This window comes from Ambystoma mexicanum, chromosome 6p, assembly GCF_040938575.1.
Source record: "Ambystoma mexicanum isolate Mex_15411 chromosome 6p, UKY_AmexF1_1, whole genome shotgun sequence".
Classification (NCBI taxonomy): domain Eukaryota; kingdom Metazoa; phylum Chordata; class Amphibia; order Caudata; family Ambystomatidae; genus Ambystoma; species Ambystoma mexicanum.
In genome coordinates, this window is record NC_090935.1 from 618489999 (window position 1) to 618511343 (window position 21345).

Consider the following 21345-nt stretch of genomic DNA (forward strand, 5'->3'; position numbering starts at 1 on the left):
GTCAATACAACAAACTACATTTCCTAACGATTTTAAGTTCCAATATATCTTACTTACATTTATTTTATTGTTTATTGGTTTCTAGAGCAGGACAGGGAATCAAACCTGTGTGGCTCTGTGTTGTCTTGCTTCCAAGACAAACGTGTTGCCACTGAGCTATCCATCCTTTACCTACACATGTGTGTTCCTTCTTAAAACAGTCGCTGTTGCTTTTCAAGTCTAAAGCAAACAGTCAAAACAAAGAGACCTATCACCTCTCTCTCAAAACACACATTCAGACAGTGCATATTTGAAGAACATATTATCTAACAACCTATACATCCAGTGCTGGACTGGCTCACCTGGCATTGGCCTCTTTGGGGTCTTGAGAGAAGGATACATAAATCCAGGCAACATCCAGGGCAGCCTGGATGGTTCGCATCACAATGGCTGCTGCATTTCTTTGCCAAGGGCTGACAGGCCGGGATCCCGCCTGCGCACTTAGAGGGGCACCGCCCGCCCTGCAGCCAGACTGTCTGCTGACTGCTGTACTCCCATCACATGATGCACACATTGCTCAGGTGCAGGCTGCTGTGCAGGCGATGGTCGAACTTGGTTCTGGTGACTCTGCTGAGTGCTATGACGACTGACGAGGTGAGCAGCCTGGGCCCCATGCTCAGGCCTTTCTTCACCGATGTGTGATTTCAAGAGCGAAACTGCAAATAGATTCCTCTAGCACCTCCACTGGAAGACTTTTATTTTGCCTAATGACACATCTGGTGGAGCATGGCTTGAACCAGGCAGGGTTAATTGAAGGTGGCAGTGTACAATCTCAGCAGGGCACACATGGGCTGGGGAGCGGTAAAGGAGGTAAAAGCCGGTAGCCTCCACAGCAGCCGACTTCTGGCAAGTACTGCTGTTAGCAAACCAACTTGGTAAAGCCCTACTAACCCCAGCCCCCACAAACCCCTGATGTACAGCCCTGTGAGGCACACCTAGGTCTGCTAATTTGCCATGGGGCACTAATCTGGCCTTGCCCTGACCCATCAGTTAAGGAAATTACGTCTCAGTTGCAAACCACAATTCTTCAGGAGACACAGCTACAGGGAAGTCCAGCTCAGTCTGTTAAAGCCTTGGGGTACAGCACTTCAGAACACAGCTCTGACTAAAGAGCCACTTCTCAGCTCTGATCAGTGCCTTACACACGATAGAGCAGCACCAGAGTGAACGCTGCACTGGATGACACGGGTACTAGATACAGGAGAGCTACTTCTTTTATTATTAGATTTTAGGGTACACGCGGGTGGACAGAGTCCACCCACTTTTTTCAGAGGGTGGACTCAGTCCCCCTCAGCTAAAATGCGAAACAGTGAATGTATTCCTTTGAATTTATTAATTAACGCTGACTTCAGTGATCGAACCTGCAGTAGTCATATTGAAGGCCGGACACTTCACCACTGCACTATATAACCTATTGAAAAACAGCAAAAAACTAAAGGTGAAAGCTCCCATTTCGGTACTGCATGTTCCAGGGGAAACATTTGTATTGGTTCTTGTAGTTTAAAACATGCACACCTTTTAACGTTTTCAAAAGCACTACTTGAAGAAAATATTCTGTTTTGGTTTGGTGTGTGTGTGTGTGTGTGTGTGTGTGGGTGTGTGTTGATTTTATGAAAGGCAAATGCTATTCTTCCTGTGCAATTTGGGTGTTTACCCAAAGCCAATTTAATGAAATGTGCCTATTTCACCTTAATATGCTAATTTCTGGTGACGTCACATCCCATTGCGTTTGTTGATGAGTCCAGCCACTTTTATTTTTCGGATGACCCATGTGTGGGGGCCTATAGAGCTGTGCGAGGAGGGGGCACAGCGGGCTCCGTCCCTGGGATAGTCTAGACCTAGATCAATTGCTGACAATACACAGGCAGGATATAAACCTGCGCTCTCCTTAGTTAATAGTGTACATGGTGAGAGGGTTGCATGGAATCGGCCAACAGACCTCTATGATTCCGCCCTCTCCCCCGAGCCACCATTTTGTTCCTGCTCGTATGTGGCAAGTATTACTCTCCCCCCTGCAGGGGAGGGTGATAGTTGCCACCTAGAGGCCGTGGCTTGTAAGGGACTGTGATTGGATGTGTTGGAGCATTAATAATGCTCCTCTAATACCTGCTACAGAGGAGAGAGATACCACCGCACCCAGCCTTCACATTTGCAATTTACTACCACGGCAGAAAGCATACCGCCACACCCAATTACACAGTACACTTAAACCAGCATAACGCATAATCTTGTCTCCATCTTGAGCATCAGTGGGAGGTGTGCAGTAAGAATAAGGTGGGAAGGGGTCTAACAAAAGCGGTCAGTGGCTCACCAGCACTGGGGCGGTTTAATAGAGGTTGGTAGTGGTGAACGATTATGAGTAAACGAGGGGTGCATGGAGATGGCTAATGTGGCCATGAGTCAGGCATGGTATGTTTAGCTGGGAGGGTGTAAATGAGGAACCTTTGCTAGGGCAGATGGTTGTGCATGAAAGCTAACAGGGTCTGGTAGCACTTAGCTGCGACAGGAAGCATAGATGTTGGTCGATGACTTGTGCTTTGGAGTGCAATGAGGCTTTTAATGTAGGATTAATACCAGAGCTGCTTTTATTAACCAGGTCAGGGAGTGAGGGACTGAGGGAAGCTGGAAATGGGTGTTGGGGGTTAAGAAGAATGGTGCAGACGAAGCGCATGTCTATGGTTTTCCAATCTGAATAGCACTTAATTGTATGTAATTATGTAGCACTTCATGCCAGATTCAGACAGCTTCTAAGTGCTATAGTGAATAAAGTCTGATGGCAAGGCATACAGAGGCTGTTAATGGTGCAGTTGCTGGGGAAGATGAGGGTGTGCAGATGCTTGTGATCTGGTGGTGGCAGTCTCACTGAATTCAATATGCTCTCCTGGGTGTTTGCATGTTGGCTTCCTTTCCAATCGCCATTGAATGGACAGACTTTCACAAATTCTGACAGCATAAAATTACAAACGGTCTCACTAATTTGAATTTTCAGGTGAAAATGTCATGAAATGAATAGATTTACAGGGACCTAGATTTCTGAAAATAGTATTCCTGAACTCAGAAAGTCTGAGAAATCAGCCCATTTGTGATCTATAGCTTCAAAACTACATATAAATCTGCTTGAAAGTGTTGCAATGTAATTAGATTCCTTGATCTTGAAGAATTCCCCCAGGTCCCGACTTTAATCCCAAACCTCCCTAAAATTGATAGAATCGGGGCGAGTTTGCAAAACAGCTCAGGAGTTAAACCCTCTGCATGCAAGGCAAAAAACCTCGGGGTCATCTTCGACTCCACACTCTCCTTCTCTCCTCATATATCAGACGTCTCTAAGAAGTCACACTACCAGCTGCACCTCCTCAGTGGTATTCTTCCCTTCCTCTCCTTCCCCCAGAAGCTCACTGTCTCCCGAGCCCTGGTTCTCTCAAAGCTGGACTACTGTAACAGCCTCTATCTTAATCTGCCTGCCTCCACTCTCCGCCCTCTGCAACTCATCCAGAACAGAATTGCGAGACTTGTCCTTGGCCTCAAGCCCAGGGACCGTATCTCTCCAGGACTGAAATCTCTACACTGGCTCCCAGTGGCTGCGAGGATTAAGTTCAAAACCCTCTGCATTGTCCACAAGGCTTTCTGGGGCCTGGGGCCCAAATACCTTCAACTCTCTCTTCCTAAATATCTTCCTTCCCAAGCCCTTCGCTCATCCGTCTCCAACTCCCTCAGGGTCAGCCGCTTCTCGAAGCAACAAGCTGGGGGTAGATCTCTCTCTGCAGCAGGGGCCTCCCTCTGGAACAGCCTTCCTGCCTCCCTGAAACTTGAGGAGAACCACCTCTGGTTCCGGAAGCACCTCAAAACCTTCCTCTTTGCTTCTGCTTTCTCTCTCCCTCTCCCTTGCTGAACAGCTTTAATTCTTCACTGAATCTGCTCTGAATCTGCAACTGGGCCACTCTCAGTGACCTCGGTCCAGGGCCCAGCCACTCTCCACTTGCACTGCCTCCCTGGCACCCCCCTGCACTGCGGGACTGTCACTGTATCCTTACAGCCCCCCCTTCCCAGCACTTGTTCTGCATCTACCTTGCACTTGCCACCAGCTGGCCTTATTTATTATTTTTTTTTACGCTTCTTACCTTGCACTTACCCCTCCTCCCCTTCCCCTTGCACTTTTCCCTTCCCCCCACCCCTGCACTTGCGCTATCTGAATGACACCTGGCCTAGTAGGATCGTTGTCTGTCTTCCCCTTGTTCCCCCCCCCTGCCTCGTCGCGCCTTGAAACACTTGTGTATAGGCGCGTTACAAATGCCATATCATATCATATCATATCATGACTTACATTATACAATCCTTCACAAATATACAAACCTTCACCTTAGTGCCATACTATCACAGCAGAAATCATGCGACTGCACAGTGCCTAAACATCAGTTGTGTTACATAGTTCACCTTTCTGCCACATTAAAACCGCATAAAGCATAATACTGCACCCAACCTGAGCAGGAGTTGTATTACACACAAAATGTCATTGTCGTGCCAAATTATCACTGCATAAAGCAAAACAGTGTGCGCAGTCTGAGCATGAGTTGTGTTGCATAATATTTCAGCTTGATGCCACATTACCACAGAAAGCATAATACTGCAATTTGCGTGAGCATTGCAGTGCACCGTATTTCACTGTTTTGCCACAATTCCGCTGCATAAAACATAATCCTGCACACAGCCTGAGCATGAACTGAATTGCATAATATTCAACTTCATGTCGAATTATCACAACAGAAAGCAAAATAATACATCCAGCCTGAGCATGAGTTGTATTACAGATCACCACAACATAAAGCATAAACCTATTTTTACTAATTTTATTCAACATTTACTTAGGGATACTCCCAACCCCTCATAGAAGGGTTGGCCTCACGTGCTGTGCTCGCTCCATCGGCTTAATATGGGGCCACTTTGAAAGTCTGCCCCAGTCTCTACTACGTGTTGGTGTGAGAGGAGCTGCAGTTATCCTGTCCTGCATCAAGAACGCTGTTCCTTTAACCAGGAACTCCACCTACTTAAACTGACTCCTGGCGCGGAGTCCTGAGCAGAGTCCAGTCTGCCCCAGTCTGCCTCGGGAGACGAGGCAGTCGAACAGTGGCAGATTTGCTTTCTGTTTCCTGAGTTAGAGAAAGTCTGTTCTTGCCGTTGTTTGCTGTGTTGCTGTGTGGGAGGACCCACAATCCTCACCTATACCGCGGAGCTGCCTGCCGCCTTCTACCTGCCGTAGTGTTTGTAGTCTTCAGCAGGCCCTAGAAGTCAATGGAACCTGCTGCCTCAGACGCGGAGCCAACCACAGACACAGCCTTTCCCCACCTGCCTGACGAAGAAATGGACGGGCGTCACCTGAGATGCCATCGCATCCAAGTTGAAAGAAAATCACCTCCTCGTAGAGGTAAGACTCGAGCCATCTCCGACCCATAGAGGGGTGACTTTCCATCGTCTACACACAAACAGCTGTCCTGTCAGGTTATAGGGGGTGGCTCAGAGACTAGTATGGAGACTGACTCGGTTCTTCAGGTGCCGGACCCAACCCAGTTAAACCAGAAATTGCTCTTACATACCTCTACACAAGCGGGCTGGCCCAGCGCTGAGCTGGGATTGAGGAGCAGCGGGGACTTAGCTGCTTCAGGACCCGCTCTTGAAGCCGCTCTCGAAGCCCTGCCTGCGGCGTCTGTCCAGTTTGAAGTGCCTGCTCCTGTGCCTCCTGTTTCTGATCTGTGAACCCGCCCCCCCTCCACCGAACTCCCACCGTGGCGAGTGATGTTCTGATCGAGGCTATCGAAGGTTGGCCCCTGTCAGAGTCTGTTTCGGTGGCAGGGAATGACGTAGGGTGTGGAGGTCGGAGCAGCGCGACCAAATACTTTGTTACTGGATGGGAAGCCCCCGCAAATGACTCGCAAGAGTCCTAATCACAGCAGAGAGGCCGCGGGAATAAATATTTCCATCGGAAAAAGCGGCAGGGGGTCCTATGGGGCCTGAAAGTCCACAACAGAGTACAGCGGCTCTGGTCCACGCTGAGCAGGCATACGTTTCAGCAGGAAACATTGTTACATTGGCCAAAACCCCTATAAGAGAACCTGAATCGGAGAAATCGCCCCCTTACTTGGATACACAAGACGGCACTCTATTAGCCAACAATCCAAATAAGGAAACTTATAAGGCATTCCAAGTCCGCCTTCAGATTTGACTACCTCTAAAATCAAGAGAATGACTGTGGCCCCACGGAAAAAAAACGTTTATAAAAAAAGAGGGAAAGAGAAAGTCCAGGCCCTGTCAAACGGGGAAAAGTGTGAAACGGGGAAGCCATTTCTCCCAAACCCATTGCTCTCAGACGCTGAAATATTGGAGGCTATACAAGAAATGGCCCCATTGAACAAATCACGGAAAACAGAAGTAAAATCTGGCAAGCAAGCCGTTTTGCCGCCTGCTACCCCCTCTCAAACCTCAATAACCAAAAGTTTTCTACCTGATCCTCAAACTTCGAAACATAGAGCCGAATCAAGCCACGCACAAACGAATTTGAAAATAACTAACGAGCCAAGTCCAACGGAAAAACCCAAGTACAGCTATGGCCAAGTAGTCTCAGACGGCGGTCCCTGTCTCGCCAAGATACCATGAAATAGTGGTGGCAGCACCACCAACTCGTCCGGCCTTGCCGTTTGAAGGCCAAACCAACAACCTTAGTCAACACCCCATCGGCGCCAAATCGATGGAACATCAAGCAGCAATCTTGAGTAATCCCACCGGGAAATGGGTGATATCCTGGGGAAGTCCCCTATGCAGGGTGGAAAATCTCCCCCACAAACAATGTCAGACCCAGAGGTCACACATCAGGGCGACTTTTCAACTCCCCATCCACTACCAACTCAGCATCGTACTCCAGTCGCTTGCACACCACCGAGAAACGGAAGACTAAGTGAAATACCTAAGGCATCCCAAAAAGATTCTCCAAATAAATAACCTGACTTCTTGACCATTATGTCAGCAGTGACAATCGCTCTGGCTCCTTTTGGTAAGCTCTATGAGGCAATAAACGATAACATCAAAGACAACACAACTGTCATAGCCATGATGCATTCAAAACTTATCTTTGTGGAAGGATAGATCACAGCATTGGAACAAAAACATACAGAACAGCAAGCTTTATGGGAAACTAGATTTGCTTCACTGAACGAACAACTAAAAACTCAAAGATCTGTTATTCCATCGCAAACAACCAAAGTAGAGAGAGAAACGCAAACATCTGCTGGCAACCCTCATTTGGAAATCGTTCCTTTCCTCCCAAGGACCAACCACAACTCAACCTACGCCACAAGCTCACTCTCGATACCTGGTACCTCGCGAGAAAACCCGACTCACGAACTAGGTGTAACACATAAGCCCAAAGTGTTACTACAACTACCCAGAACTGGCTCTTCGATTCAAGCCAACTTGTGCCAGTCGAGCACAAAGATGCCCTGTGAATCATCCAAGATCAGAGCCTCTATCAGCTCCATCGCCCTACGGGGAAACCGTCAGCCAGACCCAGAGGTGGTGGACCTTGTTAAATCACCAACAACACTAGAAGAATATATGGCGGACAAAGCGTTGATGGATATTACACAACACTTGGATTCAGTGGAAGGACCACAAGGTCCATTAGATGTTGACCTTTTGCCAGATCGTAGGCCAGAAAGAGCAGAAATCTCAGTGCCAACTTCTAAATCGAAGTATAAAGTCTCCACCTCCTCAGTTGTACTGACCTCTTCTTGCACTAGATCTACAAGCCCGCAACCCACTGGACCAGTTTCCAAGAAGAACGTCCTCCTATCTTCACGCCAAGTAAGTAAAAGTAGTGAAGCTCTTATAAGGTCGAACCTGCCAACGGAACCTCCTTACCCTGCGAAACAACAAAGACAAGAAGTCCAGACTGATAGTCAGCAATCTCATTCACGGCCAAACATATCCCCCAAACAAACATGGGCGACTCGAACCTTTAAATTAGAGCAAATATCGAGCAAAGATAAATACATGGGGGGTCATTACAAGGTTGGCGGTAAGGGGTTAACAACACCGGTAAGGGTGCCGGTGCCGTTAACCCCTTACCGCCGCATTACGAGGTCCTTTAGCGGGTCCCGCTAAGCGCGGCTGATTTTACCAGGCGCCCTTAGTGGGAGCCGCTAAAGGACCAGCGAGCTAATAACGGGCCCGCTATTAACGGGCCCGTTGTTAGCTCCCTCCCCATTCCCATTGAGCCCTATGGGGGCTCGAATGGGAATGGGAATGTACCGGGTCTGGGTTTCTTGAATGAGGAATTACCGGGTCCTCCAAGGTTGGAATGACCCGGTAATTCCTCATTCAAGGAACCGGGACCCGGTACCCGGTAAGGGGGTAACCATGCCGCTATTTGCAGCATGGTTACCTCCAACCTTGTAATGACCCCCATGGTCTTGAACAGAAAAACAGTACTGAAACTACTTGGCAAAGTACACAAACTGCGATCTCTACATACTGACGGTTTTACCTTGATCGAGCCCTATCATAGAGACCAGAAAGCCAAAGCGTATCTACATATAAAAGCTTCCTCAGTCCGAGACGTGCCTCTGGAAGTCCACACAGAACTCGAATCCATGGGCCTCCGCCTTTCGGAATTACCGGAGATGCACCCGGAAAATAGAAACCCTCCAAAAGGGAGAGTAACGACAACCAAACAGCTCCGTTACATATCAAGAACCGAGGACCTCAACAAACATAAGAGATGGGAGAAAAGGTCTAGATCCCCTGAAGTCAGGCAATATAGAACAAACTGGCTGCAATCGGATAGATCAGATACCTACAGACAGCATATTTATTGATGGAACGCAAACAGAGAAACCAAGAGACTGACGTATGAGAGGGGAAATAAAACCCAAAACGTGCACGCAACCAGGAGAACCTGCCATTGTTGAAACATCCTGTGGCTAGAAATAACAATACTTTACCACACACCTGCAATATACCCACAAACGAAGCAGCAACCATACCCAATGACGAAAAGGCAAGAAGGGACCTTGGAAGTGGTTTCAGGCAGTCTTAAACAACAAATCTATGAGATAGCAACGACAACCGTCCGCCAAGTTTTCGCATGATCAATTACACCACGAACATGACATCTCACCTGCAAAAACATTGAACATGGGGTTGTGGAATAGTAGAGGCCACATGCACCTGACAAAAGCCGAGAGTCTGGACTTGGGAGAAACCTGGCTGATGGAGAAGCCTTCTCTCAACGGTTTTTCCATCGAGATATCTCCAGCCACCAAAGGCTTATTGGGCCGGCTGTCGTCTGGCCTCTTATTAGCTGTCCGATCGGGCTCAGGGATCAGCCTCACAAAAAATCTGGTGGAGTCCTATGGACTATTGGCAGCCCTGGTATCGGGCTCAAAGTTCCTGGTCACCACGCAGATGGCAATCATCAACCTCTACTGGAACCCACAAAGAACTACTATGAGAAACTTCTCTGCATCTGTGGCGGACGCCATTGACAAAATCTACGTCGACCACGAGATAACTCACAGAACTATTTGTGGCGACCTAAACGCCAGATGCTTCGACCCCAGTTCAAGCGAGAACAATCAATCGTCCAGCTCTTTGGCTGAGGAAAGGGGTATGGCATGGCTAACCTTAATGAACTCGCAACATATCCACAACGTAGCATGGCTACAAGACACTCAGTCTTATCTACCAACCTGGGAACGCGATAATACAGCGGCAACCCTGGATTACATATTCGTTGCCCACGCTTTGCTCCCCCACATCTCGACCTTTGAGGTAATCAGAACTAAAGAAAGTGACCACAATCTGTTGACCATGTCCTCAGAAAAAAATCTATAGGTCTAACATCGAAGCAAACAACCAGCAAACGCACCTCCGCCTGACGGCATCAAACATAACTGACCTAACCGAAAAGTTTAAAACTTCAGTGTTTGGAGCTGGCAACCATAAAACGTCAACTAGATTAAACTATTTGCCCCTACTATCAACTTACAAAGTGGGGCGGACTGCTGCAAAAAAAGCCAACACAAAAAACAAACACGCCTACACCAAGACCTTCGTGGAAAAACAGAGAGAACTAAGGAAATTGAAAAGACTGGCCAAAACTCAAAATACTGAGGAAACCAGGTGCACCCTTCGTGAGGAGACAAAAAAGTATAATTCATGGCTCAAAATCCACAGGATAACACTCTACCAGAATGACGCAGAGGAAATGCTGAAGATACTAAACAGTAAGAAATCGCTGGAGTTTTGGGCCCTTATCAAGAAAACAGACCGTCAAACTGATGAGCAGCTCACAAACTCAGTATCCGAAACTACCTTGGTGAGATACTTTTCAAATCTGTGTGATCTCCCCACGAACCGGTCTCTAGCACCTGAGTCTAACTCGGGGGCATCATGGGCAGACTTGACAAACGAAGACGACATCAAAAGATCAATACTTAAGTTGAAATCCTCGAGAGCCCCAGGACCAGATGGCCTGACCAACATCGACCTAAAACAGCACCCGGATCAGTGGACAGTCTTCATTAGCAAGATTTTCTCCCACTGTATGGAAGCAAAGTCAATCAAAAAGGGCAACCGAGAAGATCCCACCAATTATCGGCCAATCGCCCTTTTAGATATTATCGGAAAGATCTTTGCAATTTTACTACTAACAAGATTTCAAAATTGGGCCAGAGCTTCGCCCTGTGCCGATCCATTCCAAACGGGTTTTCAGAAAAACGCGGGTACATCAGTGAATATTCTCCTCTTCAATATAATTAAAAGTAACATCAGAGTGGGTGCTCCAAGAGTTTTCTTAGCGTTCATCGACCTATCCCAAGCGTTTGACAAAGTAGACAGACAGAAACTCTGGACTAAACTTAAAGCTTGGTACTGTCCACCCGCGATTCTGGATCCTGTGATCGCTCTACACACTAACACCAAACTGCGAGTGCGTTTGAGTCAACAAGGCCTCTTGTCAGAAGAAATACCATCAGAGCGAGGTGTAAATCAAGCCTGCCCCTTAGCACCTGCCATTTTCATTGCCTTTTTGGGAGATTACAAAGAATCAGTGCTAAAGACAAGATCTTTTCCACCAAAAATAGGCAAATGCCCGATCTCGCGCATCTTGTACGCCGACAATTTGATTCTGTTGGACCAAATTCAGATTGGCCTGCAGCGCCAGTTGAACAATCTCGCACAATACATAGATGAAAACAACCTGGAAATAAACAAATTGAAGACAAAAATCCTGGAAAATCACCCAAAAAAGAAAAAGAAGAGTCTACACTGGTTCCTAGACAACACGAAAATTGAAATCGTTCCACATTTCAGAGTTTTGATCAATAGCTCTAGAAAGGAAATCAAAATGCAACAAGCCCTCTCGGACAAAACACGAAATCTAGCAGCCCAAACTAGAGCTATAGATAAAAAATACAGAAGATACTCACTGCACCCGGCAATTCAATTTTATAAATCGAAAGTGGTTCCATCCTTAGTGTACGGGATGGACACGACGCCTAACATGCCAGCTTCAGTATGGCCAAAACTGGAAGGCTATCTGTGGAAATCAGTCCTTGGTATACCCAAATCACCTCGATCGCAGCAATCAGACTTACTTACTCTCCTTGGCAGCTGCAGTTGAGCAAAGTAACATGCAGCTGTTCAGGAAAACTCTGATGACCGATAGTCCCCCTATATACCAGCTGATCGCAGAGGAAATCAAAAGTGGTCGTTGCGACTTGCTAAACTCGTGGGCGATAGCCCTTAAAACCAAACTGACCAACATAGTCTGTAGAGAGGAAGATCTGATTCTCAACCCTCAAAGAGTAAAATCAAAAATGGAAAACCTTGACTGGATTAAAACAAACGAACTAGCAGTAGCTAACAAACTGCTAAATCACCTTCCGATGACATCCAACAAACTGAAAGTCCCCTGGCGTATTGTGCCAAATTCCCAAATAAGTCGCTGAGAAAGACTTTCATGAGAGTCCGGTTAAATCTGCTACCAACACACGAAATTTTGGCTATTAGATCTACAACTAGCCCCAACAAATGCAGATTATGCGAGGGCCAGAACCAACCAGAAACTTTAAGACACCTGCTGATGTCCTGCCCCCAAATGAAGCAGGTAAGAACAGCGTACTTGACACCGCTCTTTGCGGATTCGAAACTTCTGAAAGAGGAGGTTGGGTGGACTTGCTTGATCTCGGGTGAGAAGATGAGATGGACGATCGCCACTGCAAAGATTTTGGAAAATGCCTTGGAGAAGATTAAAGCCCACCCAAACATGGTGGAAGAGCTTTCCTCCTCCTCTTTAACTCTTCTGTCTTACGAAGAACGTGCAGTCTGTATTTAATGACGAAAACCTTGAACTTTTTTCTTTTCTTTTTCGATCTTCTTGGACCTTGTAAAAATCTCTTTTGATTAAACACAAGTAGTAATAAAAAAAGAAAAAAAAATCCAGGGCCACTTTTGGTTCCCAATCCAGCTCTGTATACATCTGTCCCCTAGTTATCTCAAACAGGTTCTTATGCGCCTTTGCCGCTGCTAACGCATAGTTTAAAGCAAACACCCTCAGGATGGAGCTATTTATATAATATAATAATAATAATAATAATAATAATAATAATAATAATAATAATTTAGCAATATGTACAGGTCATACTATTTACAATTACCTACTATCAATACGGTCAATAAGCCCATTCAGTATATAATTGTTGAGCTGGGTAAGCAGTCTTCTCAACAATGCCACTGGTGCAGGCACTCCCCCACTGGGCGACCTTGTGCAGCATTCTTATTAGAAATGAATGCTGTGTCCAGGGACATCATTTGGCGGTACCAGGGGTCGTAGTTGCAACCCCTGAGGTCTCCCTTGCTACCCCTGTGGTCTCCCTTGCTACCCCTAGGAAAACAACATTTTTTTTTAATGAAAGCTCCTGGGCTGTGGCCAATGTAATGTGGCTCTTTATTTCTGGAGTGGCTGCCTATCTTGTTCATGCCGCTTAAAAAAACAGGGGGTTCCACAATTGTATCAGTTTCAGCAGTGACGCTAAATAAGAAAGAATAGGAGTAACAAATAATTTGTCTTTCTGGACTTCTATCCAATAATTGCTAGAATCATGAAGGTTTATTTCCAGGCACACTTCAGGGGTTGAGTCGCTGATTTAGCCTGTTCTTAAACACCTCAACTTAGCCTTTCACCCTTCTGAGGTCGATAAATAAGTACCAACACAGGTTGGGTGATATTGTATGCATATTTGTTCTATATAAAGTGCTTAAGTGTAAGTGCTATATGATAACATATCATTTGGCCTTGGACGTCTGCTTGCATTCACAGTAATTTGGTAATATGGGCCTATACACACTGATATTAACAATGCATATGGGGATCCATTCTTGTATGAAATGTATATAACATTAGAGTGATATCGCAACCATATTTTTCGTAGTGTACTTAGGAACAATATGTGATGTCACTTCCTGTTTTGTCAAGGAGTGAAAGGTCGTGTTCCATTCCTTCCCGTGATGTCCCTTCGAGGTGGGGTGGGGTAAATGACATCACTTCCTGTGATGTCATCAAAGGTTGTGTGATATCACTTCTACTACCCCAGGCATTTTGGTGAAATGACGTCCCTGCCTGTGTCCCAATATGAGCCAGCATGCTGCTGTAATACAAGGCAGAATTCTCAAAGGAAAACTCTCATAATTCTGCACGCATAAGGAATATGTTAATTACCTGTAACTCCTGGTCTCTAGCATTGGTATCTTTCATAGATTTGCATGCTGTTAGAATATTCCCCATCGTCAGGCTGGGAATTCTTGGTAATATTAAAGCAGTTTTATTTAGAAAACGAAAGAAACTGAAGTCTCTTTAGTGTACTCTGTGTTGTTTGAGTCATTTACACCTTAGTCTCCCATACTTCCACCCCTGGAGGCCATCTTCAGATACGTATAACTCATGTAACACTGCCAAGATAAGTCACATGTGGGGTAAGTGGGAGGGCCACATGTGCATCTATGAAGGATACCAATCCTGGAGAACAGGCATTACAGGTAAGTAACTTATTATTTCTCCAGCATTGTATCTTTCATAGATTCACATGCTGTTTGAATAGAATATATAGCAGGACATACATAAATCCATCCCTGCATATGATGCAAAATGGGAGGAGGGTAAAGCTCACCTTCAGGTGAACAGGTGCCGAAGGACTGCTTGTCCAACTCTGGACTCCTCTGTAAAGTTTAGGTCGAAGCAGGAAAACCTGGTGAAGGTATTAACGGACCTCTATGTTGCTGCCCTGCAGATGTTCGCCAGAGGAACACCAGAGAGGAAGGCAACAGTAGATGAGACAGCCCTTGTGGAATGTGCCTTAGGCTGCACTGGAAACAGGGTGGTGGCAAAAGGAAATGCAAGCAGACTGCCATCAAGAGATGGAAGACCTAGACAGTCCTTTGCCAATAGCAGTGGGACCAAACGCCACAGACAGTTGTGAGGACTTCCGGAATGGCTCGGTACAGGCAACATAGTACTTAAGCACTCATATGACATCCAGAGAGTGGAGGGAACACTCAGCAGGCAAGAAAAGCATGAAAGGAGAGCCAAAGAAGACTGCAATGTAAGCTCCCCAATCCTCCATGGACGCATCTGTTTTCACTATAACTTGGTGAGCGTGATGACAGATGGAGCGGATTCCATTAGATGGGCGATGTCCAATCACCAACGTAGCACAAACAGGGGAGAGTCCTAGACTCAACCTTCCTTATTTTTTTGAAAGAGGCATAAACCACTGTTTTTAATTTAAGCACTGGTTGTATTCACAAAACCACCATCAATTAATAAAAAATATATATATGTCTTTATTCTGGCATCAAAATACTAATAATAACATTAGACTGAAATCACTCAGACAGAGCTGGTTAGCTTTGTGCACAAAACGTCTCTAACTCAACCATGAAATCAAATACCACAGCCCATATTAGCACTTTCACCACGCAACTCACAAAATGACCATTCACTCTTCATACACAACCACAGTTGCTTTCTCATACCATCAACTCAACGCAGTAAATAAACCACGACAGTGATATAATTGTCATCTGGTACTAATAATTCTAAGTTTGTGTGCCACTTATCCTTTTTACATGCCAGTCACAATGTAGCGGCTATGTAATTCTCATTGCAACACATACATAGTGAATAAACAATTCAGTTATTTTCAAGTAACACATCTGTAATAAATATGACAGTTGCCAACTATAGTTTTGGCTCTATTGGTCCAAAATTCCTTGGTCACGACCCAGCCTTCCTCAGGACACATCGTCTTCTCGTGGATAAAAGGGAACAAGTTCTTAATATTCTCGATACTCTCAAAATTGTATCACCACCCAGTAGACCATCAACGTATTACTGGAATAAATAGAAAAGGTGTGCGGTCAGTACTACAGGTCATGGTCCGTATTCATATTTTCTTATCAGTTCACACCATGTGTTCCTGCTCGGGCCACAGTCAATGAAGGGACCTGCGGTGTGTGCTCCCACCACCATCAGTGATATTCTCCCACATTGGCTCTGCGTTCCCTTCCTATGCCACCACCGGAGGGCATTGTAGAGTGGCTGTGTGAGGAATATTTTGTTGTCCCAATGATTTAGCGATTTCTTGCCAGCGGGCATCCAATAACTCCTTGATACGTTGCATGTGAAGCAGACAATGCAGTATTATGCAGCATTAGTGGAACACAAGACAAAGTAATTACCGAAATGGGCTTTAGTGTTCGAACTACTTATCGCTGTGACAGCATGTCAAACTTGGATAAAATGGTCTTTACCCTGTCGAGCTGACAGGGTGGCGTTGGAGGAGTTGGTGCCCAGACTTTCTCCCAGAAATAGCATTGGCTGGGAGGTAGTTACGAAAGACTCGTAGTTGTTTATCGAGAAGCCCAATGAGTAAACGCAATATATTGGGGCCTTTGTGTATTTGTGGTCAGGTTGCAAGCATGGGGCCCTAACCAACAAGTCATCTAAATACAGGTAAAAATTAATGTGCGACTTCCGGAGTTGTGCAGGCACTGGGGCCATCCTTTTTGTGAACACCTGTGTGGCAGATTTGGGGCCATAGGGAAATACCTTGAATTGGTAATAGAAGCCTGCCACATTGAAGTGCAGGAACTTCAAATGGTGGTGAAGGACTGGGATGTGGAAATACGCATCCTCCAAGTCTATGGATGACATGAAATCCCCCTCAGCTAGTTGAATGAGGATGTGCTACTAGGTGACCATCCAAATAGGACTGTGCACGAATAAACCTGTTTAGATAGCAGCAGCATAGTGAGGGCCTCCAGCGCCCCAATTTCTTACTGTCAGGGAAGTAGTGGAGTAAATGCTCTTGCTCCACTCTGGGCTGGACTGGGAACCAAAAGTAGCCCTGGAATTTGTTTCAAAGAGGCCCTATATGTCACCAAACCATCATATGTCTATTAGTCGGGTATACTAGCGTTTTTCCTTTTTGCCCTTTTCTTTTCATGTTCAGGGAATAGACGGCTTTCACTTATGTAAACATTCTGGACGTTCCTGCATTATCAACCTTATTGAAAAGGGTCCATAATACATTCTAATGCAAATATTCGCTTACCTTATTGTTGTCTGGGTGCAAGCAATTTCTTACATAAAAAATAAGTCCAGGTTCGGATTTTTCTGCAATTTGTAACGCAAAGTAAGAAGTGAGTCTTACTGCATCTGGTTCCATTAAGCTCTCAACCTGCCTATCTTTCTATCAATCTTGTATTCCTATCTATCTATCTTCCTATCTTTCTACCTCCCTGTCTACCTACTTTTCTCACTATTTGTCAATGTATCTACCTTACTATCTATCATCATATCGCTACTTAAACGTATGTCTACCTATCTTTCTATCGAGCTATCCATCTTCCTATCAACCTATCTTTCTAACTTTCTGTCTATCTACCTATCTGTCTAAGTAGCTGTCTATCTTCCTATCTATCACCAAATCACTACTTATTTGCCCATCTATCTTCCTATTTTTCTACATATCTATCTTCTTATTCATCTACATGTCTAGCTATCTACTTATCTATATATTATATCCATGTATCTATCTATCTATCTATCTATCCATCTATCTATCTATCTATCTATCTATCTATCTATCTATCTATCTATCTATCTATCTATCTATCTATCTATCTATCTATCTACCCATACATATTCCCCTCTCTCTACCTATCTGTGCATCTCTATATCTACCTACCTATATGTCTACCTATCTACCTACCTATCTACCTTTCTACCTACCTATCATCCCCCCTCTCTGCCTATCTCTTTCTCTGTCTATCTGTGCATCTATCTACCAACTAATCTATCTATCTATCTATCTATCTATCTATCTACTTACCTTCCTTTCTACCGACCTATTTTCCTATTGCTCTACATATCACCTACCTATCTTCATATCTGTCTATGTAGCTATCTATCTTTCTACCTTTCTATCTATTTACCTATCTGTCCATGTAGCTATCGTCTTATCTGTCTTCATCATATCACTAGTTATACATATCTATCTTCCTTTCCTTCAATCTATATGCCTTACTATCTTTCTGTCTATCCACCTATGTATCCACCTACCTATCTATGTATTTACCTATATACCTATCTAAGTACCTATCTTCCTATGTATCTACCTATATATCTACTATTGTGTCTATCTACCTATCTTCCTATCTATCTGTATAACTTTCTATCTAGTTACCTATCTATCCGCCTGCCATCATATTAAGATGTATATGTATATGGCTATCTATCTTGCTATTTGTCTACCTATCTATCTTCGTGCCTTTCTGTCTATTTACCTATCTATCTTCATATCTACGTAGCCATCTTCCTATCGATCTACCTGTCTGTCTATCTATCATCACATCTCTACTTATACTTATATGTCTATCAACATATCTGTTGTCATATCTACCTACCTTTCTACCTATCTGTCTATCTACCTATCATCCTCTCTATCTATCTAAATTCTTATGCATCTACCTACCTCTCTACCAATGTGTCTATCTACTTACCTTCCTAGCTATCAACCTATTTGTCTACCTTTCTATGTATGTACCTATCTATCTATTTATCTGTCTTACTACCTATCAACCTACCTATCTATCTATCAACATATCTAAATTCCTATTCACCTACATTCCTATCTACCTATTTGCCTATCTAACTATCCTACTGTCTATTTATCCTTCTACCTGTCTATCTTCCTATCGATCTACGTATCGGCCCAACCTCCCATCCATCTACCTATCTATCTCCCTACCTACATACCTATGTAGATTCTTATGTGTCTACCTATCTACATATCTGTTTATGTATCTTTCTATCTACCTACCTATCTGTATCTATCTACCTTTCTATCAGCCTATCTAACTACCCATTCTTCTACCTTTCTATCTATCCACCTACCTATCTATCTAAGTTCCTGTGCCTCTACCTACGATTCTACTTATTTGTCTATGCATCTACCGATCTTCTCATCATCTACATATTTGTCTACCTTTCTATCTGTGCACCTATATATCCACCTACCTATCTATCTGCCTATCTAAATTCCTATTCATCTACCTGCCTAGCTACCTATCTATGTACCTATCTATCTATGTATCAACTTATCTGTCTAACTACCTATCTACCCACCTATCTTTCTATCTATATATCTATCTGTCCATCTACCTACCAATCCAAAATCCTATGTATCTCCCTAGCTCCCTATCTATCCATCTACTTATCTTTCTATATTCCTTTCTGTTTTTACCTACCTTTCTATCTTCCTATCCATCTACTTTCCTTTCTTCCTATTTATCTGCATATCTATCTGCCTATCTTACTTTCTATCTACCTACCTATCTATCCATCTACCAATGTTCCTTTCTACCATCCTATCTCTCTACCTATCCCACTATCTACCTGTGTATCGATCTACCTATCCAATTTCTTATCTACCTACCTATCTCCCTATCTATCTCCCCATCGCCCTACCTCTATCTGTGTGTGTATCGATCTACCTATATGACAGCAAGCCCACAAGTAGCCCAATCCCTGGGAACTCGCACACATCTGACTTTCTCCACACAAAATGTTTTTGTGTAGTCTAAATGCGCCTAAAATAGCCCTGTGTGCCCCCCCCAATTAATTATCATAGATGTGCACTTTCTTCTAATAAGGGGCTGGAGAGGGGTCGAGGGACCAGAGTTAGTGTTTTGAATGTAGTTAGGTTATTTACTATTAATACAGCGCCTACTGCCGTATGTTTAAGACTTCTAAATTACATAATTTGTCACATATGCATGAATCATGAAGAAATAAAAAGCAGTGAAAGGAAAACATAGATAACCCGGGATTATCATCAGCTTGCAAAATCATCCTCGCAGGGTTCAGTTCTGTGGGATAACATACAGGGAATTTTTGCCAGATAAGTGGGCCCCAAACACAGTGGGCCACCATTGCCAGGGCAGAACTGGCCTGTGCTGTAACAACAGCACCATGAGCCAGTGCAAAGCTACATACATGTCTGGTGCATAGGAATGAACAATTTCCAGACCTAGTACCCTGAAGACTATAATGACAGGAATATTGATCCATTCAGCTGGTGTCATGCAAGGGTCTCAGGCAAAAACAAGACTGGGCGGATGAAGTTCTACAGAGAGGACACAGCAAGCCAAAGTAATGTGTATCCTTACATAAAACGAGACTCCAACACTAGACAGTAGAAATATTTTGGCAATGATGGCTTTGCACACTTTAATTTAAAAACTAAACATACATTAACAAAACAATTTAAAAAGCTTTTATTGACAGATACATTGTTTTCAAACTCATGTTGAAAAGGGCAGTTAAGTAAAACAACTGTTGCTTGCTATGCTTATACACAAAATGGACAAATCTTTAAATGATATTACCTGTATTTTTTTGCAAGAATATCTCTCTCTGCTTTCTGTTTGACAAGCATATCATTGAGAGCATCCTGTATTTGTGTCATCTCTTGGATGAAGATATCTGGTGAATTATAACAAGAGTCACAGCATGAATGTCTTCAAGTGTAGCTTGTTATTTAATAACAAAAAATAACAGATGTTATGTCTACCGGCTACCTCTGCTAGCTTCCAGGACCTCATACATCCAAAAGTGGACGTTTTTCAGGGTGATAATGTGAACTTTGATAAGCCTAGTTAAACAGAACACCATTTTTTAGGGTATTGTGGGCTTCCTTATAGGCTTGGTGGTTTGGTAAAACAGTGGTAGTAATTCCACTACCAACACTTTATTCAGTGCTAACGAATTACTGCCACTTTAACTGCATTGTTGAATTCTGAGTTTATAGGTAGGTTAGGGAATTCACCTCCAGCAAACAGCTGGAGGAGAATCCTCAACTTTACCTCTAAACATGTGCCAAGAAATCCCCATGGAGCCCGAAGTACTCCAGAAATGGGGGTTTACACCACCCTACCGCCACTTGTAATCCTGTGGTAAACCCACCCGGACCGAGTGGCGGTAAAATGTTTGACAGTAAATCAGCAGATTTACTCCCAAACTCGCAATGAGGGCCCATATGTTTATATCAAGTGCACCTGTACCGCACTACCTAGAGAATTCCAGTTGAAATCTGTTCAGAGAATTAACATTGCTTATAGACATTTTTTTAAAATGTATTTAATTTTGCTTTGCTTTATATTGAATCTTTCAGAATGAACCACTTACAACCAAAACACATAAAATACAAACAGTTGATAAAAATAAAATAGGATAAAAAGCTCAAAATGTAAACTTGATTATAGAACTAATGCAAAGGTCCACTCATCACCCATTAATTCATTCAATTTGTGTAAAAATACCATTACATTTATCACGAGCAAAATATTATCGCTGAGCATGAATCTATGCCAAAGACCTTCACTCGCTGCTAAATAGTTAAAACTACAATATTTTAAAAAAAAAATATTTCCATGCTTAGACAATAGATGACCAAATATTTGAGTCTTTCAATACTATTTTGGCACTTGCATAGACAACATATCCTTTCAGAGTTTGCTAAACCCATTATTGGGCCCGGAATCTCTAATGTAGGAATTACATTACATTTAAATCTCATATAGCGAGTTCTCATTTTACAGCACGGAATAAAGATCTATATTTTGGAAAATTGCCTCTTTTTCTAAAGATTTTTGAATCCTCAAAATACAATGAATAAACACCCAGTTATTCTACTGTAA